At 50.9% G+C, this 20,279-nt stretch overlaps 1 protein-coding gene across 2 annotated transcripts in view; it reads right to left on the bottom strand.

Annotated features, from left to right (window-relative positions):
- The window catches only part of Nup62 (Nucleoporin 62kD), a 159,509-nt gene extending 140,047 nt beyond the window's left edge, over window positions 1-19,462 (bottom strand). The window contains exon 1 of one of the 2 annotated variants that reach the window (XM_068358479.1): window positions 19,332-19,462. The gene's annotated coding sequence lies outside the window, so the exon portion shown is untranslated. The remainder of the gene's footprint in view (window positions 1-19,331) is intronic. The other variant, XM_068358478.1, reaches the window with a different exon arrangement.
- Window positions 19,463-20,279: the final 817 nt, after the last annotated feature.

Here is a 20,279-nt window from a genome sequence, read left to right on the forward strand (position 1 = left end):
GAGTCCGAGGCGGCGAACGCAAGCGTTAGCGCGATGGCGAGGAAGACCGCTGGCGATATGGATCAACAGGCGATCGGTGGTGAGCTGGTGAACGCTAACGCGCAGGTTGGCGATGGCGCGTTGTGGCATGTCGACGCATTGGCGAGCGATGGCGAGCAGCATGCGCAGGTGGGCGATCGCGCGATGGCGAGCAGCATGCGCAGGTGGGCGATCGCGCGATGGCTAGCAGCATGCGCAGGTGGGCGATGGCGTGCTAGTAGCTGGCGAACCATGTTCCTTCAGAAGTGTTGGAGAACGTTAGCGTGCCGGCTGTAACACACGCGGGCGATCCGGAGATCGCCGAGAGACAGGTGATCGCTGACGTGTAGAACACTGTTGAATAGGCGATATTAAAATCGCCTGTGCGCGCTGGCGAGCAGGTGAACGCTGGCGAGCAGGTGATCGCTGGCGAGCAGGTGATCGCTGGCGAGCTGATGATCGCTGGCGAGCTGATGATCGCTGGCGAGCTGATGATCACTGGCGAGCAGAAGGCAACGCGTGGAAGACTGCGCATAGAAGAAGAGTCCTTGACCCAGACCTGAACCGAAGTTCTAGATCGCGAGGGCGAACGTGGGCGCACAGGGCGCGTAACAGGAACCAACAGGAACAGCAGGGATGATCATCATGAGAGCGCTGACGAACAGGAGCGCTAGCGATCAGGAAGCGCTGATGAGCAGGAGAGCGCCTGTGTGATAATACTGAGCAGGAGCAGGAGAGAACACAGCAGAAGGGCGCGCAGGGGAACCCTGACACGCAAGGGAAGAACCCCCGTGGGAGGCAACCCTTTGCCCCGAAGGGAACGTTGTCCGTCGGTAGACAGATGTCCATCGGAAGACCGTAGCCTGTCCGTCGGGAAGACCGTTGCCCGTCGGAAGACGAGATCAGACTGCTGTCCATCTGCACCAAGGCGGAAGACGAGATCAGACTGCTGTCCATCTGCACCAAGGCGGAAGATCAAGAAAAAGGAGTTGTAGGCTGCAAACGGAGATTCAAAAAGGCGCCTCTTAGCACCCTTATAGGGAGATGAGAGGCCCTTACGACGAGGCGGACGGTGGGCCTTACGGCGAGGGAGGCCAACAGCAACAGCAGCAGAAGAATCCTCCGAAGAGGAGTCTCTATGAGTGTACTCTCTCGCGAACGTAAGAGAAACACTTCGTAGAAGAGACTGGTCAGCCAGTGACCTAAAAGGAACAATCCTCCGAAGAGGGGCTCCTGCAGTTGCCCAGCCCCTCAAGCGAAACTGCAGGTGTGACCGCTCAGCACCAAGAGCAAGGTCGCACGAAAAAAAGGCAAGAGAAGAACCCCCCAAAAGGGGAAAAACTCAAGCCTGGACAGGAAAAACTTCCCTCGGAAGGAAAGTTACCCGCCCAAGGAGGCAAGCCTCCTGAGAGTTCTAAAATGAACTGGAGAGCTGTCCGTCATCACGGGAGTACTTCCAGTAGAAGGAGACACGCCCCTGACGAAAATACAAGGGGGGAGGCAGCAACAGCCGAATCCCCAGGCCTCAACAAGACAGCTCACACCGTTGCCATATTACAGAAACGAACTAGATCGGTAACTGTAAAAAAAAAATTAAAAAAAAATCATTAGTACACATTCATTCCCCCGGGAAGGCTCCGAAGAGGAATCCCGAGGGAAAGGAAACAAGAATTACACAACAGGCACGTGCCCTCAAAACCGCTTACACTCACGGAAGGAGAGCTGTAACCAAAACAGAATTATAACAATTATAATTATGAAACTATGTAATTATGTAATTTAAAAATGAATGAACACTAAAGAAAGAACGAAAACCCCGAAAGGAATCGTTCTACAAGCTGAAAAAAACAACTACAATTAGATTCATAAACTAATTGAGACAAACGTACGGCGTAGCAACCCCCCCACACGGAAAGGAAGCTACAAGGGCGTAGTAACACGTAGTAAAAGGGTGAACGACCTCAAGAGAGAGAGAGAGAGAAAGACCGAAGTCAAACTCGATTGCCACCCATAAAATTACGCCGAGGTGGTCTAACTGCCGAGGACATCACGTAAATATCGTACACTACACACACAAATCTGAAAAGGAAACTTACTGGTTTCTCTACTCAAATATATATATACAAACATGAAAACATGTTTACATATATATTGAGTAAAAGAAAAGTAAGTGATTAAGTAAAGACAAAATAAACAATGGCTGCCAAGAGAGGACCAAGACAGAGACGTCTGTCACAGTCCGAGCCAAAAGTGAAAGTGAGCAATCATCTGTGGGTGAGGGGGGGGTAGCTAGCTACCACTCCCCTACCCCTACCCCCCCACTAACTAGCGCGGGGGTAATACACCCTCGTTAAATTCTAATGGCTCGCCATTTCAGCTGCGCTAAAAGGTAAACCCAATGTAAATAGCGTGGTTTGTATTTTGGTTTTGGAACAAATAAGAATTACGCACAGGAATGCGCCCTCCTCCCCCACTGACACTCACGGGAAAGGGGGGAGAAGGCGGAGAACTGTAACAAAACAGAATTATAACAATTATAAATACTGTATGTAATTCATCTAAGAATGTTCACTAATAGTAAGAACAAATGAACCCCGAAGAGAAGCGTCCTACACAGAAGCTGAAAAGTTAACAAATACAATTAGATTTAATTAAAAAATAATTGAGACAAAATAAACGGAGTAGCAACTCAACCCGCAACGGGAAGGAAGCTACCGTAATACGTAGTAGTAATAAAAGGGTGAACGACCTCAAGGAGAGAGAGAGAGACCGTAGTCAAACTAAACTCCCAAGTTCCCCACACTGATAGACCAAGTTCCCCGTAGGGAAGGAGGAACAGCGGAGAAACAGATTGATAAGTAAAGTCCAGCGATGACGATTCCCCACGGCGCCCGCCGAAGGGAGACCGAAGGACCAAGGGAGAGATCGTGACCCATGAAAAGTCACCGAGGTAGCCTGAGACCACACGGAGAAGTTGTCGTACAATGAGTGGACTTCCTACACACACACACAGCACAAACACTGAAAAGGAAACTTACTGTATTTCTATACACAAATATATACATAAACATAAGAATGTTTACATATATATTAAGTATAAGAAAAGTAAATAATTAAGTAAGACAAAACATTAATGGCTGCCATGCGAGGACGGGACAGAGACATCTGTTCATTGTCCGAGCCAAAAGTGAAGTGAAGCAGTTCACCGGTGTGTGAGGGGGGGAGGGGTAGCTAGCTACCACTCCCCTACCCACTTGCTAACTAGCGTGGGGGTAATACACCCTCTTTAAATTCTAATGGCTCGTCTTTTCAGCTACGCCGAAAGTAAACCCTATGTAAATATGACAAATTCGAAGATAATTTGTATTTTTCCTAACCATACAAACCTTAGCTATTTACAAAGGGTTATTACTTTTAGCGTAGCTGAAATGGCGAGCCATTAGAATTTAACGAGGGTGTATTACCCCCGCGCTAGTTAGCGGGGGGGTAGGGGAGTGGTAGCTAGCTACCCCTCCTCCCCCTCACACACAGGTGAATACTCACTTTCACTTAGAGGTAGGACTTGTCTTGGGGGACAGGGCTGGCGGGCAAATATGTGTAAATAGCTAAGGTTTGTATGGTTAGGAAAAATACAAATTATCTTCGAATTTGTCATTTGTTCCGTAACCGAAATACAAACCACGCTATTTACAAAGGGTGACTTATCCCTTAGGAAGGGTGGAAAGTCCCCAGCCATACTGGCTTTGGCTTTACCCGGGGACTCAGAATCCGAGTGAGTCGCACTCGAGAAAAGGAGTCCCTGCACCTCACAAGTTCCTTGCACCGCAAGGAACCATGTGGCCTACGTAAGCTTGTGTGTGAAGGAAGAAGTGTGACCCGTCTTAGGCAGTTGACCTGGAGTTCCAGAAGGAACTCTGGGTTAAGACGTTCCCAATACCACCTCGTTAGGGTATGGGGGACGCGACAGTATTGACTCAATACTCGGAACACAAGGAAGCATGGTTTACCTGCAGAGGTTCGAGGTCAGCTATGCAGAGACCAGGATGCTGCTTCCCTGTAGAGGGGATGATGAAGAAAGAAGTAAGGGCCAGACATACTTCTTTCGTTCATGCAGACTAAAACCTGATAACAATGCCCTCAACCTTCTGCTACCTGTCCAAAAAGGAGCCTGAGGTTAGACCAGCTGTTGTGTAGCCACCACAGAGCGATAGAAAACGTATCGAGACTCCTGTGGGTCACGCCCTGCAGGAAGCGGGCTGCGAAGGTCATCAGACGCTTCCAGACTCCAGCTTGTAGCACCTGCGTCACAGAGTAGTATTACTCGAAGGCGAGGGACGTTGCGATGTATCCAACATCGTGCTGTAGGGCGACGTGACGGGGGAGGGTCTGAAGACAGGTCGAGATGAATGTCCTTGAGTCCGGGCTGAAGAGGTATACTGGTGACTCTCCCCCCATGTCCTCCTTGTGTTCCCAAATCGGCTGCAACTGAGGCCAAACTGCAGCTGTTCCCAGCGCTAACCTCTCGATTCCTGTACTGGCAAGAAAGAGAAGGTCTTGGGACATCAGACACAGAATGGAGACTCAAAATCTTGAATGAATCGGACCGAAGGGTCGGGACCCTCAGATTCTGAGTCTAGCCAACAACTCAGGAGCGAGCCTGAATGTTGCCTTCCCCTCTTCCTTAGAAAGGGGGGGAGTAGTAAGAGACCAAGAAGATTGCTTACACACTGGCCGTGGCCAGAGTGAGCAGAAGACCCAGGGCGGAATACAATCCGAGGCCTGTCGTAAAAGGGTCTTGAGAAGATCTCTTAAAGGACTAAAAGTCCGAGCCATGCTCCAAGTTGGAGGTCTTCCTCCGACTAGGGCAGGGACGATCGTAGCTTCGCATGAGCGAGGATAGATCCAGCGGGCAGGAAAAAGTTATTCCTTTAAGCCTGAAGGTCAGGGAAAGGCTGAGCGACAGGCTTCATTGCCAAGAGCGGAAAGGAGTTTCCTCCCGCCGAAAGGCAATAAGACCGTTATTGCTGGAGAAGAGGCCTCACGGGAAGAGGTATATCTCCCACGGCACCAACCACCTTAGACTCTTCACTTTGCCTGGGAGACCCCTGTGGATGACTATCGCAGATGACGCGACCTCCGTACCGCGACTGTAGCGGGTTGTCTCTTCTAGAGGAGGAAGCGTAGTGTCTCCAGGCATGAAGCCGAAGCGACGCCCCGGTTCGGGAGAGATGTCGCAGTGTGGTTGCTTGAGTAGTCTGCGCCGTGGGAGAAGCTCTCCCGGGAGTTCCGTCAGGGGAAGCAGAGGGTCCAGAAACCGTTCTGCACATAGTCCCAGTGGAGCTCTCCCATTGAAAGGTTGACAGACAACCTGGTTTTGTTGAGACCCATTGTCCGCAGACAAAAAGGAGGGAAGACGCAGGCGTCGAAGTTGTCCCACCATCACCGGAATGCATCTTGCCAGAGTCTCGGGGTCTGAGACTGGGGGGAAAACTAGCGGAAGCTTGAGGTTCCAAGCTGTCGCGATCAGGTCCCCCAGACCAGCACTTGCTGGTTACCCAAGGTCAAAGACCCCTAGGTACACTCTCTCTATGAGGCTCTGCTCGGATAGTCTGAGAGAAACATTCCCCTGCCTGGAATGAGAGAGCCGATGGTGGAATTGAGAGAATCTCAATCATCCCGATATCTCTACTGCAAGATGTGAAGGTGTGAAAATGCGTCCCCTGCTGGTTAGCATGAAGTCGACACGCAACGGGGCGACTTGGCAGGAGCGGTAGGATCCGAAGAGGGGTCAGACTAAGGCCCTTAAGCCTGCCTGAATGATGGAGAGGTATCCTTCAGGTCTTGACCATAGGCCTGGACCGGAACATGCCCCCCCCCCTTTCCTTTGACGAGTCCGAGAACCGCATCAAGAATGTGGGGAAAGGACGAGAATATCCACTACCATCAAGAGGCTCCATAGGTCAACACCCATTGCAGGTTTAATAGTTCCGCTGGTCCCATAGGGCCAGGGAGTCCGGTTAAACATTGCCTGAAGCCACCGGAACTTGGATCGCCCCACATGGAACTTATCCTGAGGCGACCGTTCGGACTATAAACGGGTCAATGAGGAAAGAAGAACTAGGAAACGTTCCAAGGTAGGGCTGAAAACTCTGCTTGACTGAGAACAGGTACTGCGACTCTCCTCAGTCTTGCCACGGTGAACCGAAAGGAAGGCTCGGAGGATGTGGTAACAGAATCTGGCGTCCCCAGGTGGTCACCCATCCAAGTACCGACGTTGCTTAACCTCGCTGGACGGACGAGAAGCGGGGTTTCCAACGTGGTAAGGCGGTTGACTCAATATCATGGCCAGATACTCCAGATGTTGAGGCAGAGGAAGAGAAGGCTCCAAGCAAAATACCATGAGCCCACACTCATGGTCAGCATTCGGAAGCTTTTCCCGGCGCTGAAGAAGGTCGAAACCCGAGCCTACCGGAATTGACTAGCCCTCCAAACAGCAGAGGAGGCGGAAGTCTGCACCTGAGCGGCCAAGAGGAAGGCAGGGAGAGTTCTCTGGGGAACCAAACCTGCTATGACACGGCGGGATAGCCACACTGCATCGTAAGCAGGAATACTTGCAGTTTAGGATGAATTCGACGAGCACCCTGGAAGATGGATGGAATGGAAACTGAAAGTACCCGTCCTTCCGATCCAGGGTTAAAGGAGTCCTGTCGCCTCGTTACCAGTCTGATCGATTCTGCTGGTCTACGCTGGCCGAAGTTTGTTCGACAAACTTGATCAGGGCTGAGAGGTCGACTATGGACATCCCCTCTCAGATCCTTCCTTACAAGAAAGGATCGACTGAGGGGGCCGGGGGTGAAGCCGTCGATGATCCTAAGGAAGACCTTCGCCTAAGGTATGGATCATTCTGCCCAACCGGGCAACTCTGCTGATGCTATGGCATAGAGGTTCAGAGACACTGAATTCGCTGACAGAGACGGCAGGCGCGATATCCTTGGCTACTCACAGAGATTGTGCGGGAATGGGCATCGGGAAGCTGTCATTCGGATGAGTAACCTTAAGCATCCTCCCAGCGAAAAGACCTGCAATCCTAGAGTTCGTGAACTCCTTTTAGGACTATGCCCCCCCGGGGGAGTCTCCCGTGCCATCTGTTCCTGACAGGAGGAAACTGCAATTGGACACCTTGTCCCAGTTGTCGTAGCCGATAACTTAGGCCGACGTGGTTGAAAGAAAAGGGAGCTGGAGCCCTGCAGAGTCTGGAAGAAAGCGCCTTGGAGGAGTGAAACCGGAAGTCGATTTACTCCGCACAGCAGATGTTTAAGTCTCTGTCCTTGGGCAAAGACAAAACTCTTCTCAAGGATGGAAGGGTGTCTGAGGTCGTTGACCTCCACAGATGAGACACCCGAAGGAAGACTTCAGTCAGTGCGTCCAGATGGTACAACATCGAGCTTGTCCGCAAGTAGATACTTAACGACGAAAGGCCAAGGTGTCTGAGCTCGAGAGGAGGAAAGTACCCTTGATCTTCCTGTAGCTTCCTTGAACCAAACCTCGGGCCGTAACCGAGGAGGGAAAGAACCTGGTAAGCTCCCAGAGGAAGAGGTAAGCAGTCACCCCTTGTCCGATGGAGAAATCTTCAACGGAAAGCCCCCCCGCCAAAAATCCTTCCAGGGCGGGAGAAGGAGAGAGTACTCGTGCAGGAGAGGGGACCCTCGAGACCGACCTCTTGGGAACCAACTTCGCCCTGGGGGAAGTCACCACGAAGTCCACTCCTCTCTTTCTCTTCAGCGTAGGAGAGACAGCCGCTGGTTTGTTACCCTGGCCGGTGAGTGCTGGTTTCATAAACCTCATTAACGCCCGTGCCAGCGGATCAAACCATGTCTGCTGCTCCAAGGACACAGAGTCCGAAATCCTCGCTAAGGTGAAAGGGATCGGGCGATCCTTTGGAGAGGACACGACGGTTCCTGCCTGAAAGAAGGTGGGAAGAATGCTGTATTGACCTGTCTTCGTCCTACACTACCAACCTGTGCTTGGATGGAGGTGATCCCGAGTGCCGCCTAGGAGCACGCGTCCCTGCTGCTACCACCGGCTGTGGAATTCGCCGCGAACTATGGTCGCGCGAGGGCGAACGGTCGCGCAAAGGCGAATGGTCGCGCGGGCGCACAGGCGAGTGGTCGCGCGGGCGCGCAGGCGAGCGGTCGCGAGGGCGCGCAGGCGAGCGATCGCGCGGGCGCGCAGGCGAGCGATCGCGCGGGCGCACAGGCGAGCGATCGCGCGGGCGCGCAGGCGAGCGATCGCGCGGGCGCGCAGGCGAGCGATCGCGCGGGCGCGCAGGCGAGCGATCGCGCGGGCGCGCAGGCGAATGGGCGTGACGGCGAGGGATCGTGCTGCCGCGTAGGTGAAGAAGATCGCTGGCGGTAAGCGATGGCGAGCAGCATGTGTAGGTGAATGATCGCGTGATAGGGTGCGATGGTGATCAGCATCCGCAAGAGGGCGAGCGTTCAGGGTTGTGCGATGAGGAGCAGCATGCGTAAGCGGGCAATCGTGCAGGGTTGTGCGATGGCGAGCAGCATGCGCAGGTGAATGATCGCGTGAAAGGGTGCGATGGTGATCAGCATCCGCAAGAGGGCGATCGTTCAGGGTTGTGCGATGAGGAGCAGCATGCGAAAGCGGGCAATCGTTCAGGGTTGTGCGATGGCGAGCAGCATGCGCAGGTGAATGATCGCGTGAAAGGGTGCGATGGTGATCAGCATCCGCAGTTGAGGGTCGCGCGATGGCGATCAGCATCCGCAGTTGAGGGTCGCGCGATGGCGATCAGCATCCGCAGTTGAGGGTCGCGCGATGGCGATCAGCATCCGCAGTTGAGGGTCGCGCGATGGCGATCAGCATCCGCAGTTGAGGGTCGCGCGATGGCGATCAGCATCTGCAGTTGAGGGTCGCGCGATGGCGATCAGCATCCGCAGTTGAGGGTCGCGCGATGGCGATCAGCATCTGCAGTTGAGGGTCACGCGATGGCGATCAGCATCCGCAGTTGAGCTAGTAGCTGGCGAACCATGTTCCTTCAGAAGTGTTGGAGAACGTTGGCGTGCCAGCTGTAACACACGTGGGCGATCCGGAGATCGCTGGCGAGCTGATGATCGCTGACGAGCTGACGATCGCTGGCGAGCTGATAATTGCTGACGAGCTGATGATCGCTGACGAGCTGATGATCGCTGACGAGCAGAAGGCTACGCGTGGAAGCCTGCGCAAAGAAGAAGAGTCCTTGACCCCGACCTGAACCGAAGTTCTAGATCGCGAGGGCGAACGTGGGCGCACAGGGCACGTAACAGGAACCGCAGGGAAGATCATCTTGAAAGCGCTGACGAACAGGAGAGCGCTGACGAACAGAAGGGCGCGCAGGGAAACCCTGACACGCAAGGGAAGAACCCCCGTGGGGGCAACCCTTTGCCCCGAAGGGATCGTTGTCCGCCGGGAGACTGATGTCCGTCGGAAGACCGCTGTCCGTCGGGAAGACCGTTGTCCGTCGGGAAGACCGTTGCCCGTCGGAAGACGAGATTAGACTGCTGTCCATCTGCACCAAGACGGAAGATCGAGAAAAAGAAGTTGTAGGCTGCAAACGGAGATTCAAAAAGGCGCCTCAAGCACGCTTATAGGGAGATGAGAGGCCCTTACGACGAGGCGGACGGAGGGCCTTACGGCGAGGGAGGCCAACAGCAACAGCAACAGAAGAAACCTCCGAAGAGGAGTCTCTATGAGTGTACTCTCTCGCGAACGAAAGAGAAACACTTCGTGGAAGAGACTGGTCAGCCAGTGACCTAAAAAGGGGCAATCCTCCGAAGAGGAGCTCCTGCAGTTGCCCAGCCCCTTGAGCGAAACTGCAGGTGCGACCGCTCAGCACCAAGAGCATAGTCGCACGAAAAAAAGGCAAGAGAAGAACCCCCCAAAAGAGGAAAAGCTCAAGCCTGGACAGGAAAAAACTTCCCTCGGAAGGAAAGTTATCCGCCCAAGGAGGCAAGCCTCCTGACTGTTCTAAAATGAACTGGAGAGCTGTCCGTCGACACGGGAGTACTACCAGTAGAAGGAGACACGCCCCTGACGACAATACAAGGGGGGAGGCAGCAACAGCCGAATCCCCAGGACTCAACCAGACAGCTCACACCGTTGCTATATTACAGAAACGAACTAGATCGGTAACTGTAAAAAAATAAAACAAATAATATTAGTACACATTCATTCCCCCGGGAAGGCTCCGAAGAGGAATCCCGAGGAAAAGGAACAAGAATTACACAACAGGCACGTGCCCTCACAACCACTTACACTCGCGGAAGGAGAGCTGTAACCAAAACAGAATTATAACAATTATAATTATGTAACTATGTAATTATGTAATTTAAAAATGAATGAACACTAAAGAAAAAAACGAAAACCCCGAAAGGAATCGTTCTACAAGCTGAAAAATTAACAACTACAATTAGATTCATAAACTAATTGAGACAAAATGTACGGCGTAGCAACCCCACCCACACGGGAAGGAAGCTACAAGGGCGTAGTAAAACATAGTAAAAGGGTGAACGACCTCAAGAGAGAGAGAGAGAGAAAGACCGAAGTCAAACTCGATCGCAACCCATAAAATTAGGCCGTGGTGGCCTAACTGCCGAGGCCTCCACGTAGATATCGTACACTACACACACACATCTGAAAAGGAAACTTACTTATTTCTATACTCAAATATATATACAAACATGAAAACATGTTTACATATATATTGAGTAAAAGAAAAGTAAGCGATTAAGTAAAGACAAAACAGACAATGGCTGCCAAGCGAGGACCAAGACAGAGACGTCTGTCACAGTCCGAGCCAAAAGTGAAAGTGAGTATTCACCTGTGTGTGAGGGGGAGGAGGGGTAGCTAGCTACCACTCCCCTACCCCCCCGCTAACTAGCGCGGGGGTAATACACCCTCGTTAAATTCTAATGGCTCGCCATTTCAGCTACGCTAAAAGTAATAACCCTTTGTAAATAGCGTGGTTTGTATTTCGGTTACGGAACAAAGCGAGGTTTATATTTCGGTTACGGAACAAATGACAAATTTGTAGATACTGTAATTTGTATTTTTCCTAACTATACAAACCTTAGCTATTTATTAGGGGTACTACTTTCGGCGTAGCTGAAATGACGAGCCACTAAAGTTTAGCGAGGGTTAACTACCCACACCGCTAGTTAGCAGGGGGTAGGTTGGGTAGCTCGCTACCGCTCCCACTCACACACCTGTGATTTAGCTCACTTTACTTGGAGGTAGGACTTCAAGGGGGATAAGGCTGGCGGACAAGTTTGTATACATAGCAAAAATACAAATTATCTACGAATTTGTCATTTGTTCCGTAACTGGAATACAAACCACGCTATTTATTAAGGGTGACTCATCCTTTAGAAAGGGTGGACGTCCCTGTCAATCTGGCTTTTGGCTTTACCCAGGGGCTCCTTATCTGAGTATGACAGTACTAAAAAATAAGAAGTCCCTGCACTTCGCTAAAACCTTGTTACGCAAGGCCCGCGGCCTACGCAAGCTGTTTGTTGAGATATATAGCAGGTAAAGTTATTCCGAGTCTTTTGGAAGGAAAAACTGTTGAAACCAAGACTTTCCCAATATCACCTCGCTAGGGTATGGGGACGCAACAGTATTAGTTTTAATACTAGGTACACAAGGGAGCATGGTTTACCTGCAGTGGTTTGAGGTTAGCTTGTGCAGAGAACCCAGGATGCTGCTTTCCCCAAGAGAAGGGAGGATGAAGAAAAGAATAAGAGCCAGTCAAACCTTTCCTTTCACGCAGACTAAAACCGGGTAACAATGCCCTCAAACTTCTGCTACTTGCCCAATAAGGAGCTTGAGGTCTTAAACCAGCTGTTGTGCAGCCACCACAGGACCGATAGAAAACGTATCGAGTCTCCTGTGGGTCACGTCTTGCAGGTAGGTGGATGTGAACGTAGTTTGACGTTTCCACACCCCAGCCTGAAGAACCTGCGTCACTGAGAAGTTTCTCTTGAATGCCAGGGACGTAGCTAAGCCCGATATCATGAGCTCTCGGGCAACGTGAAGGAGGGTCTGGATTCAGAGCATGGTCTATGACCTTGCAAATCCATGCTGATATTGTGTTCTTGGTGACCCTCCTCTTGGTCCTTCCTATGCTGACGAAGAGTGCAGGCACACAAGGACGGGCTGCAGCTGTTCTCTTAAGGTACAGCCTCAAACTCCTCACTGGGCAGAGTAAGAGATGATCAGGGTCATCTGTTACAGAACGAAGACTCGAAATCCAGGAGGAGTCGAATCGTTACCTCTACCCATCACCTTGAATAGGCGATGTCGTAAGAGAGACCATGAAGTTCACCGATTCGTTTGGCTGAAGCCAAAGCTAGCAGGAACACCATCTTTCAAGTTGGATAGCGATCTTTTGCCTGGCGTAATGGTTCATAGGGAGGTCTCTTAAGAGACCTGAGAACTCGAACCACGTTCCATGGGGGAGGTCTCACTTCTGACTGAGGACAGGTAAGTTCATAACTCTGTATGAGTAAAGAAAGTTCTAGCGATGAAGAAATGTCCATTCCTTTCAGTCTAAAGGCGAGGCTTAAGGCTGAGCGATAGCCTTTCACTGCCGAGACTGATAGGCGCATTTCTTCACGCAAATACACGACGAACTCCGCTATTGCTGGAATAGTGGCATCGAGTGGAAAGATACCCCTTCCATGACACCAACCACAGAATACTTTCCACTTTGCCTCGTAGACTGCTGATGATGATTTTCGAAGGTGTCCAGACATCCTGATCGCAACTTGTTGCGAAAATCCTCGCTCAGAGAGGAGATGCTGGATAGTCTCCCGGCGTGAAGTCGTAGCGAAGCTATGGCTTTGTGGAAGATGTTGACATGTGGTTGTTTGAGTAGACTGTGTCGTGGAGGGAGTTCTCTTGGAGGCTCCGTTAGGATTTGCAGAAGGTCCGGAAACCATTCTGCGTGATGCCATAGCAGAGCTATGAGGGTCATTGAAAGATTGATGTTTGTTCTAGTCTTGTTGAGTACCCTTCGCATCAGACATAACGGGGGAAAAGGCATAAACATCGATGTTGTCCCACCATTGTTGGAATGCATCTTGCCAGAGAGCCTTGGGGTCTGGGACTGGGGAACAGTACAGCGGGACCCTGAAGTTCAGGGCTGTTGCGAAGAGGTCCACAGTCGGAGAACCCCTACAAAGTCAGGACTTTGTTGGCTACTAGATGATCCAAAGACCACTCGGTACTCACTATCTGAGATGCTCTGCTCGAGTTGTCGGCGAGCACATTCCTTTTGCACAGAATGAAGCGTGCCAATGGTGGTATCGAGTGGATTTCGGCCCATCTCGGTATCTATACTGCTAGATGGGATAGTTGCTGCAAAAAAGTACTTCCTTGTTTGTTGATGTAGGCCACTACTGTGGTGTTGTCGCTCATCATCACTATTGAGTGGCTTGCCAGGAACTGTTGGAACTGTTGAAGGGCCAGAGAGATGGCCTTCATCTCTAGGAGATTTATGTTGAGGTACTTTTCTGACTGTGACTAGAGGACTGAGGTCATGTGGTGCAGCACGTGGGCCCCCCACCCTTTTTATGAAGCATCTGAGAACAGCATCAAATCCTGGGGGAGGACGAAAAGGTCCACTCCCTTTCGTAGATTCTCGTCTGTCACCCACCACTGAAAGTCTGTCAGTTCCGCAGGTTCCATGGGGATCTGGATGTCCGGGGAGTCGTGTGCTTGATTCCACAGGGACTTGAGTTACCACTGGAGGGATCTCATCTTGAGGCGACCATTGGGAACTAGACAGGCCAGTGATGAAAGGTGACCGAGGAGACGTAACCACGATTGGGGTGGAAGTTCTTCTCGCCTGAGAAAAGGACTTGCGACCTTTCTCAGCCTTGTTATCCTGTCGTTTGATGGGAAGGCTTTGTGAAGAAGAAGGGTTGACAACGAGTCTGCCAGGATTAGCCAGTCGTCCAGATAACGGAGGAGACGGATGCCGATCCTGTGTGCCCTAGATGACACTAGGGTAAACACTTTGGTGAAGACTTGTGGTGCTGTGGAAAGACCGAAGCACAGCACCTTGAACTGGTATACTGTATTCTGTTGTCTAGGCTGAATCTTAAATACTTCCTTGAAGACAGATGGCCTGGGATCTGGAAGTACGCGTCCTTTAGGTCCAGAGTGCACATGAAGTCTTGAGGTCTTACCGCTAGTCTGACCGTGTCTGCCGTCTCCATGCTGAACGGAGTTTGTTTGACAAACTTGTTCAGAGCTGAGAGGTCGATGACTGGTCTCCAGCCTCCAGACGCCTTCTTAACAAGAAAGAGTCGACTAAAGAAGCCTGGGGATCCGTCGAGGACCTCTTGGAGAGCGCCCTTCTTCAACAGGGTCTGGACTTCTGCCCGAAGGGCTTGCCCCCTTGGTGATCCCATGGCAAGGGAGCTCAATGACACTGGATTCGTCGTAAGGAGAGGTAGAGATGTTGTGAACGGGGCGCGATATCCCTGACTGATTACGGAAATCGTCCAGGAATTGGCCCCGAATTGCTGCCACCTGTCTGCGCAACTTTGTAGGCATCCCCCCCACTGGTGGACATGCAGGGGGACTGCCTATCCTAGCATTTGCGGCCTCGGCTGCTCCCTCTAGGATTTTTCCCTCCCTTGGAGGACTTCTTGCCTTTCCTGTCCTTGACAGGAAAGGGCTAAGACACCACTGTCTTCGCTGCTATTGTCGGTTTCGTGGTCTTGGTAGGACGGGGCTGCTGGGGCGCTGGAGGCTTATAGGGCTTGGATGTCAAAGCCCTATGTAGAAGGGAGTCTTGGTGGGAATTCCTCCACCTCTCAGCAGCATGTTCCACGTCCTTAGGCTCAAACAGATTCGTTCCCTCCACGGAAGAATGTCTGAGCCTGCTTATCTCGGTGCTAGGGACCTTCTGATGGAATCTCTCAGCCACCGCATCCCGACGTTTCTGGATGGTGTTCGCCCACAAGTTCGAGACTTGGTGGGCCAGAAACTCGATCGTGCGAGTGCCTGAGAGGAGGAAGGTTTCCATAGCTTTCCTGGTACGTTCTTTGGAGAAATCCTCCGAATGTATCAGGATACCTAAGGTCCCTAACCAGATATCCAGCCACAAAGTGGCCTGCATAGCACACTTCGCAACCTTCTCCTGATTAAGGATCTCAGTCGCCGAGAATGAGACCTCAAGAGGGACTCCCCTGGTAAGCTCTTCCAAAGAATGGTGAAGAGGAAGAGCTAAACAAGGCTCCTCTAAGATCTCGAAGTACCTCCTCTGCTGTACGCGAGGAGGTGGGTGAAGCTTGTTGCCGGCACTAGATTGGCTGGAGGAGGCTAACTCAGAGAGCTGGACCGCGATCTTGTCCCTGGTACTCTTAACCCCCTGAGACCAGGGCAGAGCCGCACTGGCCTTAGAAGGTTTTTGAGTCCCAAAAACTCGGTCCAAGACCATGTCTTTGCCCTCTCGAGGGCAAATCTCTGGGTCAGTAAACCCATTGAGAGTCCTCATAAAGGTCAGAACCTGCCAAAATGCATGTTCTGACTCCTGTAGCTCTCCTCCGGATGTTGGACTTGCAGCGAAGTCTCCTGTCCCCAAAGGCTCTTCCTGGGGAGAATCGCGGATGTTCTCCGGGTGACTGGCTGGCTCTGTCCTAAGTCTTGTCGAGATTTTGGCACTGTTTTAGAGTCCTTTGACTCCCTGCAGGACTCCAACAACGACGGAGGTAGGCTCTTCTCCGCCCCTACCCGGGAAGACTTTTCAGCACGAGGTGGGGTTTCCTTCATTGGTGCGATGGGGGAACGTCTCACCTCACGTGACTCCCCTGAGGACGGAAAATCCTCGTCCGACAGGGAGGGAGAAAAAGTCTGCGGGGGGGAGGGAGCCTGCCTCGAAGGCTTACGAGGAGACAGCTTAGTTCTCGGAGAAGTCACCGCGTCCGAAACTCCTTTTCTCTTCAGGGGGATAGACGCAGCCAAGGATTTGTGGCCCAATTCAGAGAGAACAGGCTTGAAAGCCTGCGCAACCGCTCTGACTAGTGCCCCAAACCATGGCTGCCGGCTGACAGACACTCCCTCTGGAGGGACAGGGATTGACCGATCCCTGGGAGGAGTATCCATAGGGGGGTTCGCCTGAAAAGAAAAGGAAGAAGAATTGTCCCTGGACCTTTCTGGAACCTTCCCCTCCACCGGCGAGCGTGCTGTTCTGCGCTTGCGGGGGGGGGGGGGGGGGGGGACCTTGCCGTGCGTTGTCCTGCAGCCTCATGTGCGGGAGGGTATTGGCGATCGTGCGATGGGGAATACCCGGAGTCGCGTGCAGGGGACTGCTGGCGCGCGCGTGCACGGGGGAATGCTGATGCGCGGGCACGCAGGCGAGCGATGGCGCGTAGAAGCGTGCGCAGGAGACACAGGAGAGTGCACAGGAGGCTGATTGTGAGCTTGCGCGCGTGCGGGTGAATGTTCGCGCGGGCGCGCAGTAGCAGGATGATGGGCCCGTGGGCTTGCGGGCAAAAGATCGCGCGCCCCAGAAAATGTTGTAGGGAGCGCGCAGGAGAGATATCCCTTGCGCGCGTGCGCGCAGTCGGAACCTGTGTGCGATGGCGCTCCTCTTGTGGGCACACGTCAGGCTGACGGTGTGTAGCTGCTGTAGGGGATGGGCGTGGGCGCGCATCCTCGTAGGAGCGAGCAGGTGAACGCGCGCGATTGCGCGCAGGAGATAGCAGGCGGCGCGTTGGCGAGCGCTGGCGGTAGGAGAAGTTTTAGACTTCCCTACCGCCCCCAGATCCAAAGATCGTCGGCGCGCAGGAGAGATAACAGTACGAGGGCGATGGCGCTTGGGAGAGCGCTGGCGCGCAGGAGATCATTGGCGCGTTGGAGAGCGCTGCCGTTTTGGCGAGCGCTGACGCGTAGGAGAGCACTGGCGCGCAGGGTGTTGGCGCGCAGTAGGTTGGTGGCGCGCAGTGGCGCGCAAGTGAGCACTAGTGCACTATCTCTGGAACAGCAGGTGATCGTTGGCGCGCACGATCAACATGGCGCATAAGGGACGTGTGCGCGCGATGGCGCATACGCCCTTATTGCCCCGAAGGGACCGGTGCCTGACTATGAAAGACAGGTTTTGTCGGCACGTAAAGCGCATCAGCTGCCAGGGACGGCGAAGGCAGGTCAGCAGGTCTGTCGGGTGGAAGGTCGACGTGGCCTTTGAAAGGACGACCTTCCACCGAAGGGGATCGCGAACGATCCGCAGAGAGGTCCAGGACTGTAGCAGGAACAGTCGGTGATCGTTGACAAGGCTCCTCTGTGGCAGACTGCAACGACGATGATGAACCGAAGAGGCGCCTCCTCACCGCTTTATAAGGTGAAGGAAGGCCTCTCCGGCGAAGGGGAAGGCGAGCCTTGCGACGTATACGCCCTCTGGGAGCCGTTGGATCAGCAAGCTGACCTTCAGCAGTCCTCCTAAGAGGAGTCTTTGTGAGTGAACTCCCCCGAGGGGAAGAATCACCGGCAGGAGAGACTGTTGGACTTAGTTTCTCCACCGTTGGTTGAGCAGGAACGGGAGAAACTAAGCCTTCAGCTACTGCGGGATGAGAAGAGGCAGAGGTATTAGGAGATACCGCATTGGATACCTCTGACACCACAACGTCGACAATAGACAGAGGATCAACCTCTGCCAAAGTCGGCAATTGCTTGACAGCGGCCCCCAATCGGATGTCAAGAAATGCTTCCTTGGAGGGTAAACCCTCGAGCCCCAAGGAAGACCAAACCTGAAACAAATTAGATAAATTTAAATCTTCCCCGAGGGGAGAGGTGGAGCTGCCTCGCTAGGGGAGGCAACACTATCTCTCGAACCCCGAGTTCGGGAAACAGAACCATGGTCTACGCTACCACTCGACGGTCTCTCGAAAGAGACCGATCTTTCGAGAGACCGATCGAACGGGAGCTTTGGAGGAGGCTTGGACAACGGAAGAAGAGTCCTTGGGATTTTCTCCTTTCAAAGAAAACTTTGAAGGAGAAATATCCAGCCTGGACTTCTTCTTACGTCGCCGACAAAACCTCTCCCACTGGGAGCTAGACCACTCCCTACACTAACCACACTTATTACCACCATCACACCGTTGACCTCTACAGTAAGGGCAAAGGGTGTGAGGGTCTGTCTCGACCGCCGACATGAATGTTCCACAGGGGCGGTTGGGTAATCCAGGACAGGTGCACATATTCGCAGAGGCCAACTTTACACTCAAACCTGATGAAGAAAAAGCAAAAAGACATTAATGGCTGTCAAGAGAGGCGAGGGTGAGAGAGGACACGTCCGACTACCACCCGACCCGAGAGCAAAGTGAGCTCAAGCACAGGTGTGTTTGAGGGGGGGGTAGCAAGCTACCCTTCCCTACCCCCCGCTAACTAGCGGTGGGGTAGTAAACCCTCGATAAAATTCTAATGGCTCGTCATTTCAGCAACGCCGAAAGTAATACCCCTATTAAATAGCGTGGTTTGTATGTCAGTTACGGAACAAATATATTTTCTGTTAAAATGTTTAAAAATAATGGCTCTTGTTCCGCAATGGGCTCGCTTCGCTCGCCAGGAAACAAAAACATCAAGCTCGTATGTACTGGCAAGCGGTAATGTTAAGCAGCGCACGCTAACATTAGCAATGTTCCACTAACATTAGCAACGCTAAATATAATGATTCTAGTTCCGCTAATGGCTCGCTTAGCTAACATTAGAAATGTCACGTTAACATATTTATATTTCTGAAGCTATTCATTTGCAACGGGAACGAGTGTCATTTTCGAAGAGTGGACCTTTCTCTACAGAAAAAAGTAGTTATTTCCCTAGATTACATTACCTTGTAATACAGTACAATATTACCATAAATTCTTATTCTCTACAAACCGTTTACTGCACTATACTATAATTTTACCCACCAAAATACCAATCTTTTAACTATGCAGATGAAACCAGTGGCCTAGGATTTGCCCAAGTAACCTTCAGAATAATTATCATACATAATGATAGCTCCTCTACTGCAACCAATGCTGTTATATGGCCAAAGACTTAAATTTTAGGCCTAGATAAGGTTGTAGCTTGTCAATATCACATGTTGCCTACGGTAGTCCATCGGTACTTGAGGTTAGGCTAAGCTAATGTCACAGGTTTTTGTCAAAGTAGACCCTACAGCATCTAAATCCAATAACCAATCAAATGATGCTATTGTAACAGTCAAAGTATTCAACTTTATGAAATGTATCAAATAGTTTGTTACTTACGAAATAATACGCAACTACAAATGCGCTAACGTTTGAGTTTGCTGGACATAAACACCCGGGTTTCGTCTTCTTCTTCTTTAGTTTAGGCTGTCATAATTCAAGACAGTTGCAGAATTCTGACTTTATTTCCGTAGTAAAAGGCAATCACTTTCCATAACTGGCCAAATGTTTCTTAAATTGAAATATTGAACAAAATTCCCTTTCAAAAGAATGGCGAAGATATGAAGTAATTGTAAATTCTTTATATTTAAAACGACAGAATGTAAACATGGCTAAATCTAAATGCGGATGATGCACAATTTTACTTCTCCATGAAATTATGATGTAGCGATACTACTGAAACTCTAAACAGAATCCGTGATAGTGCTAGAGAATGGATGGCAATTAAACAACTAAGATTAAATGAGAACAAATCTGAGTTTATAATGGTGGGATAGTGAAACAGCGTAAGAAACTTAGGTAATATTCAAATAAACATAAATAACGACTCTGATCTGATATCTAGTATAGTTCGTGACCTTGGCGTATTTCTTGACTGTAACTTATCTCAATGCCCAAAATAAACAATGAAGTAAAATCTTCTGGTTATCATCTCAGAAACATTGCTTTTAAGGAAAAAAAATACCTGGATGAATATTCTGTAAAGAAACTTGTTAAAATGTGTTATTACCAGGACTGACTAGTGCAACTCCATCTATTACAATTTAATAATAATAATAATAATAATAATAATAATAATAATAATAATAATAATAATGATAATAATAATAATAATAATAATAATAATAATAATAATAATAATAATAATAATAATAATAATGTTTATTGGACAAAAAATATTTACATACAAAAGATTTACATAAAAGACAACCCAATTACACGTCGAAGCTTATTGAAAAAATCATAAGTGAGCAATTATGGGCGCATATTGATGAGTTAGAGGTATTC

This window comes from Palaemon carinicauda, chromosome 35 (assembly GCF_036898095.1).
Source record: "Palaemon carinicauda isolate YSFRI2023 chromosome 35, ASM3689809v2, whole genome shotgun sequence".
NCBI classification, from domain to species: domain Eukaryota; kingdom Metazoa; phylum Arthropoda; class Malacostraca; order Decapoda; family Palaemonidae; genus Palaemon; species Palaemon carinicauda.